This window comes from Papaver somniferum, unplaced genomic scaffold (assembly GCF_003573695.1).
Source record: "Papaver somniferum cultivar HN1 unplaced genomic scaffold, ASM357369v1 unplaced-scaffold_133, whole genome shotgun sequence".
Taxonomy (NCBI): Eukaryota; Viridiplantae; Streptophyta; class Magnoliopsida; order Ranunculales; family Papaveraceae; genus Papaver; species Papaver somniferum.
The window spans coordinates 17,378,148-17,392,030 of record NW_020622492.1 but is presented as its reverse complement, the minus strand read 5'-3'; positions in this window follow the sequence as shown (position 1 = coordinate 17,392,030).

Sequence of the window (13,883 nt, the reverse complement as noted above, 5' to 3'; positions counted from 1 at the left end):
ACAGCTGCATCAGTCTTATTTTGTCACTGAGGGTCGTAGTTCTCTGGTTTGTAACAAATATAATTGTTACAAACCCGGTTTTATTGTATTTCTCATATTCTCATCATTTGTAAACCATTTATGAGCATCAATGAAATATTTTGAGAGGTTTTCCAACATGATGAGCGGATAATTCCCTCGTAACCAAGGCAATGGAGGAAGCTATTCACGCAACATAAATGGGTAACTATTTCATTTAATTATATAATTCACCTAATCGCTGTTTTGCAGAGTTTTAAATTATTTGAATGATTGTCTTAATTATTTGTTATTCAGTTTGATAGGTTATGCTTGGTTTAATCTCTTGATAATCTATGCTTAAGGTTTACAAATAATGTTTGAGAATCTGTATGATTGATAGTGAATTAAAGATAAAAGAGGACTTAAGAATTGAATAGAGTTTTGAAACATTTATCATTCAATTTTGCATAATAGTGGAATCTAGTGTCTTGGTTACCTCTCGCACCCATTGTTAATATTTTTGTATATATAATTTTATCAAATCTTTAAATTTAATCTTCACAAGTCCGAGAGTTTGAACCTCATTACTACAACATCATCATAAAATATTATCATGCGGATATGGAATATTATAGGAGTTATCTTGTATCTTTAAACTCCTTGATGAACACATTTAGTTTCGGCTTTATGATTGCATCTAAATAAGATGATATATGCTTTCTTTTGGTCATGAAATGTATCTTTTGGAAATTTCATTAGGATCCCGCTCTTGTACCTTTGCCAATTTTATTGACAAAAAGGGGGAGAATTAATATGTAGTTCACACTACAAATACATATGGTTTTCGGATCATTATGTAAGGGGGATTGGTTTCCATGTGAGATGGAGTATTGACTAAGGGGGAGTGACATATCACCATAGTATTGTTGTTAAAGTTGTGATACAATTGAACTTTGACGTTGTGTAATGAAACTATGACACTGTATAACAATGATTGAGAACTCTTGTTTTCTAATTGTTATAGCTGCGGATTTTCAACAACGGTGATGCTAAACTTACAACCTTTGGGATCATTGGAGTACTTGGAAGTGACGAAGATTTCAAGTAATTTTGAAGATTAGGCATGTGGAATAGGACCTACAAAAGTTTATTTATATATTTTTTGTATTCCATATGTATTGATAGTTTTGTCACTAAAATTGACAAAGGGGGAGATTGTTAGAGAATTGCTCGGTTGAACTCGCATGTGTTGCTATCTCAAGCATGTTTGTCAATGTTAGTGATGAAAACTATAAGTCTTGATTTCTAGTCTACTATAGCTAAGGTCTCGGACTAGGATAGAAAGTGTAGTTGAGCTCAAGAACTCCATGGAAATCATCATAGAAGACGAAGGACTACTCAAATCTTCATCGACTAAAAGGTATGTGGAGACTTTAACTTATATATCACTCAAAAGTCTATTTATTTCTTATCTTTAGACAAAAGTCGTTTTGCTATATAGACTTAGATTATACACATTTGGTATTTCGATCCGAGTTTACCTCGCCTATCTATTTCTCGAAATATGTGTTGGTAAAGCTTTCGCTTTAGCCAAGTTCATCTTTACCTAGTGACGAAAGTCATGTTATGTTTCAATCACTTTGAAAATTTCTCTGACGAAAAATGGTTTGTGAATAACAACTATATAACGTCCTTTGAGAATGTTTCAATGATTGAAACGAGAGTTTAGACTATATAACCATTTGGAGGATATAAGCATTGTTGTGGAAACACATATATGTATAAGTCCTTATTGCTTGAACCGAAGTTTGCAAACTTTGTTGATCAAGTGAACCGGAGAAGTGCATGAGCTAAGTCCGCGAACTGGCGAAGTTTTCAAACCCGAGAATTTCTGTTGGAGTTTGTGAACTCCATCCGGGAAATTAAGTCCACGAACCCAGTCCGCGAACTTAGTAGGTTATGTCTAAAAACGATATTTAGTGAACTTATCTTTATAAACTAAGGAATGCAATTTCAAATCGTGGTTATAGAGTTCATGAACCGATTCATGTGAATCAAATCGTTTTTGGTTCAATTGTGTTTTGTATAGTACATCAGATTTCCTTGCAATTGAATAACTCTCTAACTAGTTCATTTGAGTCATTTGAACTAGTTATGGTGAATAAGAATATGGTTGATATGAAAGTGATCATATGGCTAACCATTTGGTTAACTATTGTTGAACCAACTAATTTACAAGTTTGGGTACGGTTACACAAGCCCAGGAACGTGCATTTCATGTGTGTATAAAAGGCTATGTTTTGGATACAACGGTTGATAAATATTAGCTTGAATCTAATCAGGTTTTCATCTAACAGTGAATATTGAATGCTTTGTTACTAAGCTAATATTGATTGCAAACCCTGATTTGAAATACTATATAACGGAAAACTCTAGCAACTAGGAAAACTAATCCCCACACATTCTGTGTGATACTAGTTGTGCTAAGCTAGAGTCGATTCTCCTTTAACCTTTGGTTTCTTCTTCTAAACCAGGTTAACGACTTAAAGACTTCATTGGGATTGTGAAGCCAGACCGATACTACTTTTCTTGTAGTTGTGCGATCTGATCTTGCTGTTTCTATCGTACGAGTACAATTGTAATAATTGGCTTGAGATTTTTATCTCCGATAGGAAAGATAAAAAGTAATCACAAACATCTTCGTCTCATCGTTTGTGATTCCACAATATCTTTTTTCACTGCGTTGATTAAGACTATTGTGAGGTGATTGATAATACTAGGCTGTTCTTCGGTAATATAAGACCGGTTTATCAATTAGTTCCTGTTCACCTTAATTAATCAAAAGACGAAACAAAACTCGTAGGTATGTTCGTGGGAGACGGATTTATCTATTATCGTAGATTTTTTGTGTGATACAGATTTTTTTATTAAAGTCTTCGAATTTAGGTCGTAGCAACTCTTAGTTGTGGGTGAGATCAGCTAAGAGAATCAAGTACGTAGTATCCTGCTGGGATCAGACACGTAGGAGCATAACTGTTCCTTGGATCAGTGTGAGATTGGTTGGGGTTCAACTACAGTACAGACCGAAGTTAGTTTGGATTAGGCTAGTGTCTGTAGCGGCTTAATACAGTGTGTGTTAACAAAATTCTGGTGTCTGTGTTGTTTCTTTTCCGCATTATATTTTTTGTATAACTGAAATATCACAAGTTGTGCGTTGTTCAATCAATTAGAATATCCGACCTTTTGGTTGTTGATTTAAATTGATTGACACTTGGATATTGGTCTTTGGTACCATCCAAGTTATCTCTCTAGTATTTGATAAAGACTCGCAGATTTCTATTTGCTTGAGTGTATATCAAATCGAGATATTGAGATATAAACTCTTTGATATACTTTTTACTAGATTGAGTCTGACTGTCTAATTGATTCTCTAGAAAGTATATTGGAGTTTGTCCATACAGATTGCTAAGCGAAATATTGGGTGTGGTTGTTAGACCCCTGATTTTTCAAAAATCAGCATAGGTGTTCATGAAGGCCTCCATCTCTTGGATACTACCCCTGTGTATCTCACCAAAGCTCTGACTAGAGAGAAGGTATTCCAGGTCAAAGAAAAGATCCTTAGCCACACGATACTGAGCAGACATGATGTCCAGCTGCGAAGCTATCACCAAAGAACCATCCAAATGGTGACGATCAACCTCAGAAGAAAAGGGACCCTTTGAATCCCCCAGGATGGATTCAAGAATATCAACGTCAGAACTCCCAAGGCTCAAATTCTCATGAAACTTACCCTTCTCATATACAGCAACGGTTCCACCAATCACTTGGGAGCGAGCGTGGGGCACGAGCACTGAGCCCTCACCACGGTGGAGAGACGGCATGGTGGATGAGCTAGGAACTGAATAAAGAGCTTGAACACCACCTAAATCCATAACACCAGTAGAAGGAAGATTACCTAGTATGGCCCAATATGGTGACGAAGACGGAGGTCCAACAACCTTGCTAACAGGAGCAGTAGAAACAGACTGAGCGCTCCCAATGAGGTGGGCGTAGCATTGAAGGAGAAACTGGGCAGCGAAAGCACAACCCTTTTCTTCGAATGAGAGCCCGAGCTACTAACCTTCACCAGAGGGGCAACACCCTTGGAAAATGAGCCACTCGATTGAAACGAAATAGCAGGAGACGAAGGAAGGCTCTTAGAAACTACAACAGCAGCCCCAGTAGTAGCCGAGACGACAGGAAATGCACAACTAGGAGCAGAAAACGAGGGTAACTTTGGAAGATCTGGAGCTTGAACACTAACAGGTCTCACCAGTGAGACATCACCACCAACTGGGAGGTTCTCACCCTCAACAGATCCAGCACGAATGGGAATGGGATTATCCTTGGAAAAATCTTCTTCAATATCGTCCAAATGAGGGATGAGGCCATTATCCTCAATGTCCTCCTTATCTTCGTCATCCGGCACCTCCTCACCAACCTTGGGATCCTCATCACACTCTTCAAGATCAATAACAGCCTTCAACTTGCCCTTTATCTTGGAAAACTGTGAAAAAACACATGCGCCAGCTAAAGATCAGGGGAAAAGTACTAAGGAACCTACGGAAACAAAGGTAGGGTTATGATCCTTACCTCCGCAAGTGTTGGCGTAGATGTTCAGCCGAAGCTTTCTTTTCCTAGTCCTAGTGGCTACGGAATTACCAGCAGAACCCAGAGCAGTCCTAGCAGCAGAACCGGGAGCAGTTCCAGCAGAAGAAGCAGGGGCAGGCTACAGAAAAAAGTCATTAGAATATTGAACAAAGGCATCAAAAAGGCACAAAATGAAAAACCTCCAAGGAAAACGAAGGTTACCTCATGAGAAGCAGCAGGGTTGAAAACCCAAGGCTGATATTCATCATACTTTTCAGGAAAGAAAAGAGCGGTACGAGCGACGTTAGGATCTGCGGTGGTAAAACCATAGTCTCAAGGACCCACCACACGAAGGGGAGTACGATCCCAGCGATCATCATGATCAAGACGGATGCGGTCAGACTTCGGAAAAGGTAGCCTAGCATAATAAGGGATAACAGTCAAACCAGTCTTATCAATCTCCTCCAGTAGACGAAGGATGTTACCTTCCATAATTTTCCTAGCAGTAACATGGATGCGACGAGTGCCAACACTCCAAGGAAGAAGATTACTCTTATGAATAGCATCAGCATACGTAGCATTGAAGTTGGAAGGGGTATAATCCTCTTGATTAGACCTCCCATTAGCAAAGGGGTCGTAAGACTTCAAATTAGTTTTTCCCTTACTACGGTACGAGCTCTCAGGAAGTGCACGCCAGTAATTACCGGTATACTGCATAACTCCTCGAACCTGAGTCTTGTTCACAGGGTCTTCCCTGGTAGAAAAAACATCATAGTAGAAAGGATCCTTTCTACTAAACAAAGGGAGGAGCATACCTGCGGACAACTTACTAACACTAATCAGAAGGTTGTTCTCATCATAAGGAAAACTCCGGATCAGGGACTCAGTAAGAACATCAAAGCCATCGACAAAGGAAATCTCAAACTTATGGAGGCGAAAAGATTTGGTGATCTCAGCTAAAGATAAGTGAGCGCAGCTATCCTTGTCACGAAGATGAAGCCTGTGAAGATCATAGTGAGGAGGAGGAGGTGGAAGATCCTCAAAAACAACTTCTTCTGCCTCAGGATATGCAGCAACCTCAGGGACCACAACCATCTCAGTACCAGCAGGTATCTCAGTATCCTCAGGAGGAGGAGACGGTGTAGCATCAGGATGATCCATCCGCGGAGGTGGATCAGTAGACGAAGAGGTTCTTTGTCCCTTTCGCGTAGGCTTCTTCGGAAGTCTCATAATTTCTAACACCAGCAGGAAGAACACCCCATCAACAATGGCGTACTGAAAATTATAGTCAACTCAAAAGCAAATTTGGGAAGAAAAAAGCATACTTTGGGCATGGGTTTAACTAAACCAACCAGGGGAAGCGGTTTAAACCCATCATAAGACGAAATCAAAGGTTATTCATCACCATGAATAAAATTGCAGGCGAAGAACAATCATGGAAAAATCAACATCAAAATACGAAATGGGAGCAAACCCAAACTCTCGTGCAACATGGAAAAAATAGCAAAGCTTCAAATAATGCATGCAGACATTCAAGAACATCAATGGCGATCAATGACAATTAATCAAATCCAAAGCAGTAAGAATCCAAGATTAAAGTCCAAGAAGACAGAGAAGAAGCAAGGTATCACTTACTTGAATGTGATGATCGAGTGTTGAACAGGAGCCTTGGCGAATCAAAAGGAAGATCAACAGTTAACAAAGGAAGAAAAATCTCCGTGAAAGAGACAGAGAGAGATAGTTCGAGGGGGAGAAAAGGAGTTAATTAAAATTCCTCCTCTTTATTCTCTTCTTATAGGGGGCTGAAGAATCCAAAAATTTGGACGTCCCGAAATTCAAGAAGATGTTATTGCATGAAAGGAGATGTGGGGACCACCCAATCGGTATGTGCAATGGGGGCGTTACGGGAGTTTTTCTTCCAATCCTACCAAATGGAAGAATATGAAAGAAAAGGGGCAAACTGTGAATACCAATATTCTGCGGAGCACGTTTCACGATCTTAGTGGTCGCATACAGAATAACTATGTAGCCCTCGCTATACAGAGAAACCTAAGGGGCAGAGGATACCTTCGCAGATCTACTTTATCTTATCCCAAGAAGGGATACCTCGACGACCAAGATAGATAAAGTAAAGCCTATTCTAGAGAGAGGAAGCTGGCGAAGGGATGAAGTTAGATGACGCATCTAATCAGCATTAAATGCGCAAATCTCTTATCTACACGCATAACTGGCGGAATCTGACTGGCAAAAGTTAGCGGTGAACGAAGGTACAATCTGTACTGAGGCTGGGAAATTCCCGAAGGAACGTGGGTCAGCTGAGGTGACATAGTTCGACTGGAGAAAGCACGCGACGAACGAAGGTACCATTTGTACGGAAGGTATATCAAGAAACGATGGATCCAAAGACAACAAAGATATACCTGGAGGAGAGGGGGCTATAAATACCAAGCCTCACCAACAAACTAAAGGCATTCAATATCTAGGAGAAGGAGATATAGTCTTAAGCTTATACCTCTTTTATGTTTAGAACTTAAGTATTTACTTCAACTTGAATTCTCTCTATTACTTTGGGAAGCATTTAAGATCTTTGTAACCACCACAACTTAATACAAACAAATCACTCATTACCTCGTGGACGTGAACAAAATTCGAACCACGTAATATCTTGCGTCTCATGATAACTTAGTAGCATTTATGTTATATTTGTGTTCTTTGTTATTATCGTGATCTTAGATATCTTTTATTACTTAGTATCATCAGTTTAACAGAGATATCATTACTACATAGTTCTCGATCCTCTGAGTTGTTTACATTACGTAGACTATGGGAAATTTAGTAGTCGCACTTTAATTGCCTAGATGGTTGGGTGATAGCACGGACGGCCTAAGTTCAAAACTCGTTAGCTCTTCTTTCTTTCTTTGCCTAGATAGTTGGGATATGTAGCAGGCAACTTCTAGTTTTCGATCAGTATAACCTTTTAAGTAGTTAAATTGTCAAAATAATTCTAATCTAGTGTACTTTCTTGGTTGTTAGAGTCTAGCTAGCATGTTTATAATGCAGCTGTAAGTTTATAATCATCTATATGTACTTACCCTAGTTTCTTTTATAATCAGAACAACTTAATTTTGGTATGTTATCTTTAGCTTTTTTGCTCTTATTTTGTACTAGTTTTTACCTGGATGACACCCCACCTCAATAATCCTTTGTTACTTCTGGAATGGTTTTGCTAGAAAATAAGCATACAGTTGCCTGTCTCAAAAAATGAGATTTTGTTACTTCTTGTCAGAAATTATACCAATTGTGTTACAAGTCTTTAATTGCTTTATATGTGTTTCCAAGTTAAAGATTGTATGCGGGTGCAGGATCTAGTGAAGTAATTTTCTGTAACTTCAGTCATTCATAATTTCTAGGTACTTCACTCAAATTCTTCTCTTTATTTTTTGTTATACTTCTTTACTAATCTTGTAAACGTCTCTAAACCTACTCTGATTGATAGCACTAATAAATATATAGCTCCACTCCATAAAAATATACATTTTAGGATACTTAACATACTTCCTAGTTGAACTTACTGAACTCATAGACTGATAGGTGTCGAAAACACCTTAATATTTATCTATTGTTTATGCTTTCTTTGCTAAGTTTTCTTGTAAATTATGTATCTTATGTTTGTTTTTGAGTTTTTAGGTATTTTGGAGTCATTTGGAACAAAAGAAGAAGAAACAGGGAAAAAGTGTTGGAGGCGGATTATTTCTCATTATTTGCTTTTATTTCTTCATCTCTGTCTGAAAAGCATATCGGCTTTAGTGACGCAAATTCATTGTCTGAAAAGCATGACAACTTTAGTGATGAAAATAAATTGAAGAGAAGAAGTGGATATGAGAAGTAAGAGACGGCTGTTATTTGTGGAAGAATGCGAAAAGAGCAAAATCATCATTTCAAAGGCGAATGTTGCACGGAGTCAACCTAAAGAATTAGGGGCTGCCATTTTGGTGGCCGATATCAACTTATGGGGTGCCTAGAATCATTCTGGTTGACCCTTATCTATCTCACCTGGGTGGATATATCAACTTTTATTCTCCTACAGAAGACCTAAAAATCAGTGAAGAATTTCTATTAACATTTACATTTGTTCCTCTCTACCTGAAACTGAGAGAAGGCGGCCATGGAGATCGACAGAGAGATCGAGTAATTGGAAGGGAAAAATGTTTTCTATTGAGTTGCAGTAAGATGGGATTGATCTTGAGTGTGTTGTTGAGGATTACAAGGATTTTTGCTGAGTTGAATTTGAAGATTACAGTGAGAATTGATTTGCTGCTGAATCGAGATTGTTTGAAGGTTGAGAAGGAAATTAAGGCTGGGTTTCTGCTGCTGTGGTGATTCACAGTTAGGGTTTCTGTTAGATTTTGTTGTTATTCTCGATTGATGGTTTGTGGAAGATGTTTGTGATGATTACAGAAATTAGGGTTTGTAGATGAAATTGTTGTTATCGATTGATTAAGAAAACAAGACAAGTTCGGGTTGTGCTGGATTCAAGGGTGCAGCGAGTTAGAAGAGGAACTTGAAAATGCTACAGGACAACAAATGAAGAATGGATTGAAGAAATATACATCACTGGTGGTGATTTTTGATAGGTTATGAACTACTGAAGTTGCAGTTGAGATGTAATGAAGAAGATGGAGCCGAAGTTGCAGGTGAATGAAGAGGACAATGGTGTTGTCTTAGGCTGAATGTGAAGTTGCAGGCAATGCAGTGGTAATCCTGGTGTTATAGAGAAAGATTGGAATGTGTTGCAACCCAATGCAGGCAACGTATTCAGATGGCTATGGATGAATGGTGATTCAGTTGGTGGTTGCCGTTGCAAGAGACAAGAATGGGTATTTGATGTTGGAACTAAACTGAAATGGGTTTGAGGCAATGTGTGCAGGTGTTAGCAATGAACTGAGATGCTGAGAAGAATGAGTATTGGCTGGGAAGATATCAGTTGAGCAGGTTCTGCAATTGAAACAAGGAAATGATTTGAGATGATGTTGTGTAAGTGAAGCTACAAGAAGTGTGAAGTTGCAGTGAAGGCAAGGAAGTAATGCAGTTGAAATGTGTTGAACTAGATGTATGATGCAGGAAGTGACCGAAGCAAATGGGTGATGCTGTGACGGATGCAGAACTCGAACTGGTGGTCAAGATAACGCAGTTGGTGTGCATCAGAGAAAGATCCAAGTGATGTTGTTGTTGAAGTTGTGTGGCTGGAGCTGTTAAACTGAGCATGGGTTTCAGATGAGAAGCTGGTGGTTAATGTTGAAGACAATAAGAGATGCAGCTCTGTGTGACTAACTGGATGCAATGCATTGCAGGATGGTGAAAATGCTGATAACTGGTGGTGATTTGGTAAAGTTACAGAGACCTAAGTAAGTTGAATGGTGCTGAGACAATGAAGCTGAATATACGAGCAGAATGGGTATGGTGGTGTGCCGCTGGTGAATCAATATGGGTTCGTTTTGCACAGAACTTCAGAGAGAAATGTAGATTGAGCAGATGAGGATGATGCAGATTCAAAGAAATCAATACTGTAGCAGATGTTCATAATGTGCTGATGTTGCAGCTGCAATCTGAGACAAGGAAGAGTACTGGTGAATGATGGAAGCTACAGCAAATGGAACTAGTGTTGAGATGAGAAGGTGCTGGATTTGGTGTTGCATCTATGAACTATGGTTTATATGGCAGTGTGGAGTGTTATCAAACGCTGCTGGTATGAACTGGTGGATATTTGATTGAACAGAGAAGGTGAGAATGTGCAGCTGCAAATGAAGCTACAGGAAGAGTTGGAGGTGTTGTTGTTGCTGTTATATGATGATTAAGATGGGTTTGGTGGTAATGGAATGTATGAATTGCATCTGCATTTGGAGGTGAAACTGAGCCTGAGATGAAGTGCTGAATAGATGAATGTTAGGAGGATGTGAACCTATACTGCAATGGATTGATGGTCCCAGAGAATCAAGGCATAAGCTGTGAAGTGTGCAACTGAGCATACATGGCAGTGGTGGTATGACTGAGATGGTGAGCTTCAGATGAAGAAATTGGTAAGATGGGTCTGAAGGTAATGGTAGTAGTGGCAGTGAAGTTACAGGGATTGGTGCTGCTAATGAGAGTGATTGTGTACAACATGAAGAGATATTTGGACAGAATAGAACTGTGGTATGCACAACCATGATATCTGGATTGCACTTGTGAAGCGTAATGATGGTGCAACACAATGTCAAGACAGTGCAAATAGCTCAGGCCTAGGCCAAGACCATTCAGCCCAGTTAGCCGAGTCAGTAGCTGACTCTCACATTGACTCGGTCTGACTTTCTGATTTAGTCTAGTTGACCCGAGTCGACTCAGTTGACTTGACTGAGTTGAGTTTTGACCGGTGACCGGGTGGATTTTGCCGGTCACCTGAGCTTTTTCCCGATCACTTTACCGGCCTATTTCCGGCGCTGGTACCAGCTTTCCGACGAGATGTTTTTGGCAGAATTTCTACATGGGTTTTTCTCACATATGGGCTTGGTGAATTTTTATCTAATGGACTTTGAAGACTAGACCTAATTTTGGGAAGCAAAGGATTATAAAATAAAGACTTCTACAACTTGGATATCACGTATTATTTTCTACTTGGAGCTTTGGAGAGAACTTATTCCAGGGTTTGCTTTCGTTTGTTTTCATCTTCTTTATTTTATTGATTATGATTATGATGAACTCCATTATTATGAGTAACTAAATACAATTATTGGTTATGAGATAAAAGTTGATTTCTCAAGCATGTTATTTGGTTTTATGAATTAATTTTGTCTCAACTTTATTGTTTATGATTCATGGTTTATTTTATCATATGATTTGATTGTTTGATTGGTTGAGTCCGGAATCAATCCGATTTGCTTTCATATCTAGAGCTATATTAGGGTTTTCAATAGGAAAAAGTTGTTTGTACCTGATTTTAAGTAGCATAATTGTGGGTAGTGCTTGTAGTGATATATCCTACTAGTCACATATGAATCATAACCTTGGTTAAAACGAATTAGTGCTTTTACACATTTGTTTGCTTTGATTAGTCTTATTCCATAAATCTTAAAGCTTTTAGGGAGTTAAACTTAATTGTGCTTTTACACTTTGGGTTGCTTTCTAGGAAGAATTCACATATGCATCTTTTAGTGTGGTTGTGATGAAATTAGAGAATTAGCGGGATATTCTTGCGATCAAGGTATCCTAGGACTTTTAATAAATGCGAGATTAAAATATCAATTCTAGTCATTGATGAAAATACATGTTTGTGAATGATACTATCCCATGACCAAGATCTTCTCCTTATTGATTATTCCAACTATTTGCTTTGCTTTACTTTAATTTATTTTATTTGCTAAAACAAAAATCCCCCTTGGTTATCTTAGAAACTGAAAATTACATAACAACAAAAGCCTCTCTGTGGATACGAACTCTTTCCTACCACTTACTATATTATTGTCGTTAAGTAAGAAAGTGAAATTATATTTGACGGTTGACAACCGACCAAATTTTGGCGCCTCTGCCGGGGAGGCATACGTCTTGTTATTAAGTTTTTAGTTTCTTGTCATTACTTCTGCTTTCATATTTGTTTTTTTTTTCTTGTCTTGTTTCTCACTTGTTTGAGAGAATTGTTTTCAGGTACCTAATCCATGGCTTCTAAAGATTGGAACTATCCAAGGTGCGGAATAGCCACTCAAGTACTTGGCATCTAAAGATTGGAACTATCCAAGGTGCGGAATAGACACTCAAGAACCACCTTTTGAAGAAGAATAAAAAGCAATGGGTGATGAAAATCGTACACTCAAGTACTTGGCATCTCACAAGTTGGATACACAACAAGGGTGTATTCAAACAAACTCTACTTTTGAGATCAAGCGGGGTTGCTTAGATAATTACCAAAGTTCCATGGCATGGTGAATGAAGACCCAAACAAGCATCTTATGGACTTCGACACCATTGTCACGGCCATGCTTCCAGCGGATATTGAAGCGGATGGTGCAATGTTGAAAGTTTTTCGATTCTCGTTGATGGATAGTGATAAGGATTGGTTGTGTTATTTACCTCCCGGAAGTATCACAACATGGAATGGGTTGAAGAAACTTTTTTTAGAGAGGTATTTTCCTGCATCAAAGGCTACTCAAATTCGCAAGGAGATTTGAGGGATGAAGCAAAATGTAGGAGAATCTTTATATGAATGTTGGGAACGATATAAGAGATTGGTGGCAAGCTGCCCTCACCATCAATTCAGCGACGCGATGATTATCCATTACTTCTTTGAAGGACTCCAATCAAGCGATATGAATCCTCTTGACGCTGCGGGTTGTGGTGCACTAGTGAACAAAATGGTGGCACAATCTAGAGAGTAGATTGAAAACATGTCAGCAAACTCCCAACAATTCTTGAGTCGTGGTTCGGATGTGCTTCTTAGGAGAGTAAATGAAGTGAGCGAGGTGGAGGAACTTCGTCAACAAATGGGTAACATGACAGCTATGATGCAACAAGTTGCAGCCGCGGTGATACCAAGTTCTTCTCAAGGGTATGAAGACTCCAATGAACAATCTAATATGATCTTCCCAAATCAACAAAGACGGTATGATCCCTACTCCAACACTTACAATCCGGGATGGAGAGATCACCCCAATTTTAGCTATGCGAACAAGCAAGGAGCGGTTCAACAACCTAATTTAAACCATCCGAGTGGATTTCAACCTCAAAAACAACAATTCCAGCCGCATCAACAATTTCACCAACCACAACAACAACAACCTCAAATTCAGGGGTCAAGTATGGAAGAGTTGCTGAAATATTGTATGCAAAGGACGCAGAGCACAGTTAAGGAGTTGAAAACTCAAGTTGGTTCTATGGCTATTGAGTTGAATCAATTAAAGGCACAAAATAGTGGAAAACTCCTTTCTCAAACTATTAACCCAAAAGGGTATGTGAATGCTATTACGTTGAGAAGTAGTACACAACCTGTGCAACCCGAAGTCACTGATTCGGGCAAAGTGGAAACACCAAAGGAACTTATTTTGGAGGAGAAGAATGAGGATTCTCCCCAAACTTCTGAGGTACCTATTCCTAACTCTAAAACTCCGGTTTCTACTTATGTTCCTCCTTTACCTTTCCCTCGCAGATTCCCAAAGTCCAAGATGGAGGAACTAAAAAAAGAGATTTTAGACGTTCTAAGAAAGATTCGTGTGAACATACCGCTCGTA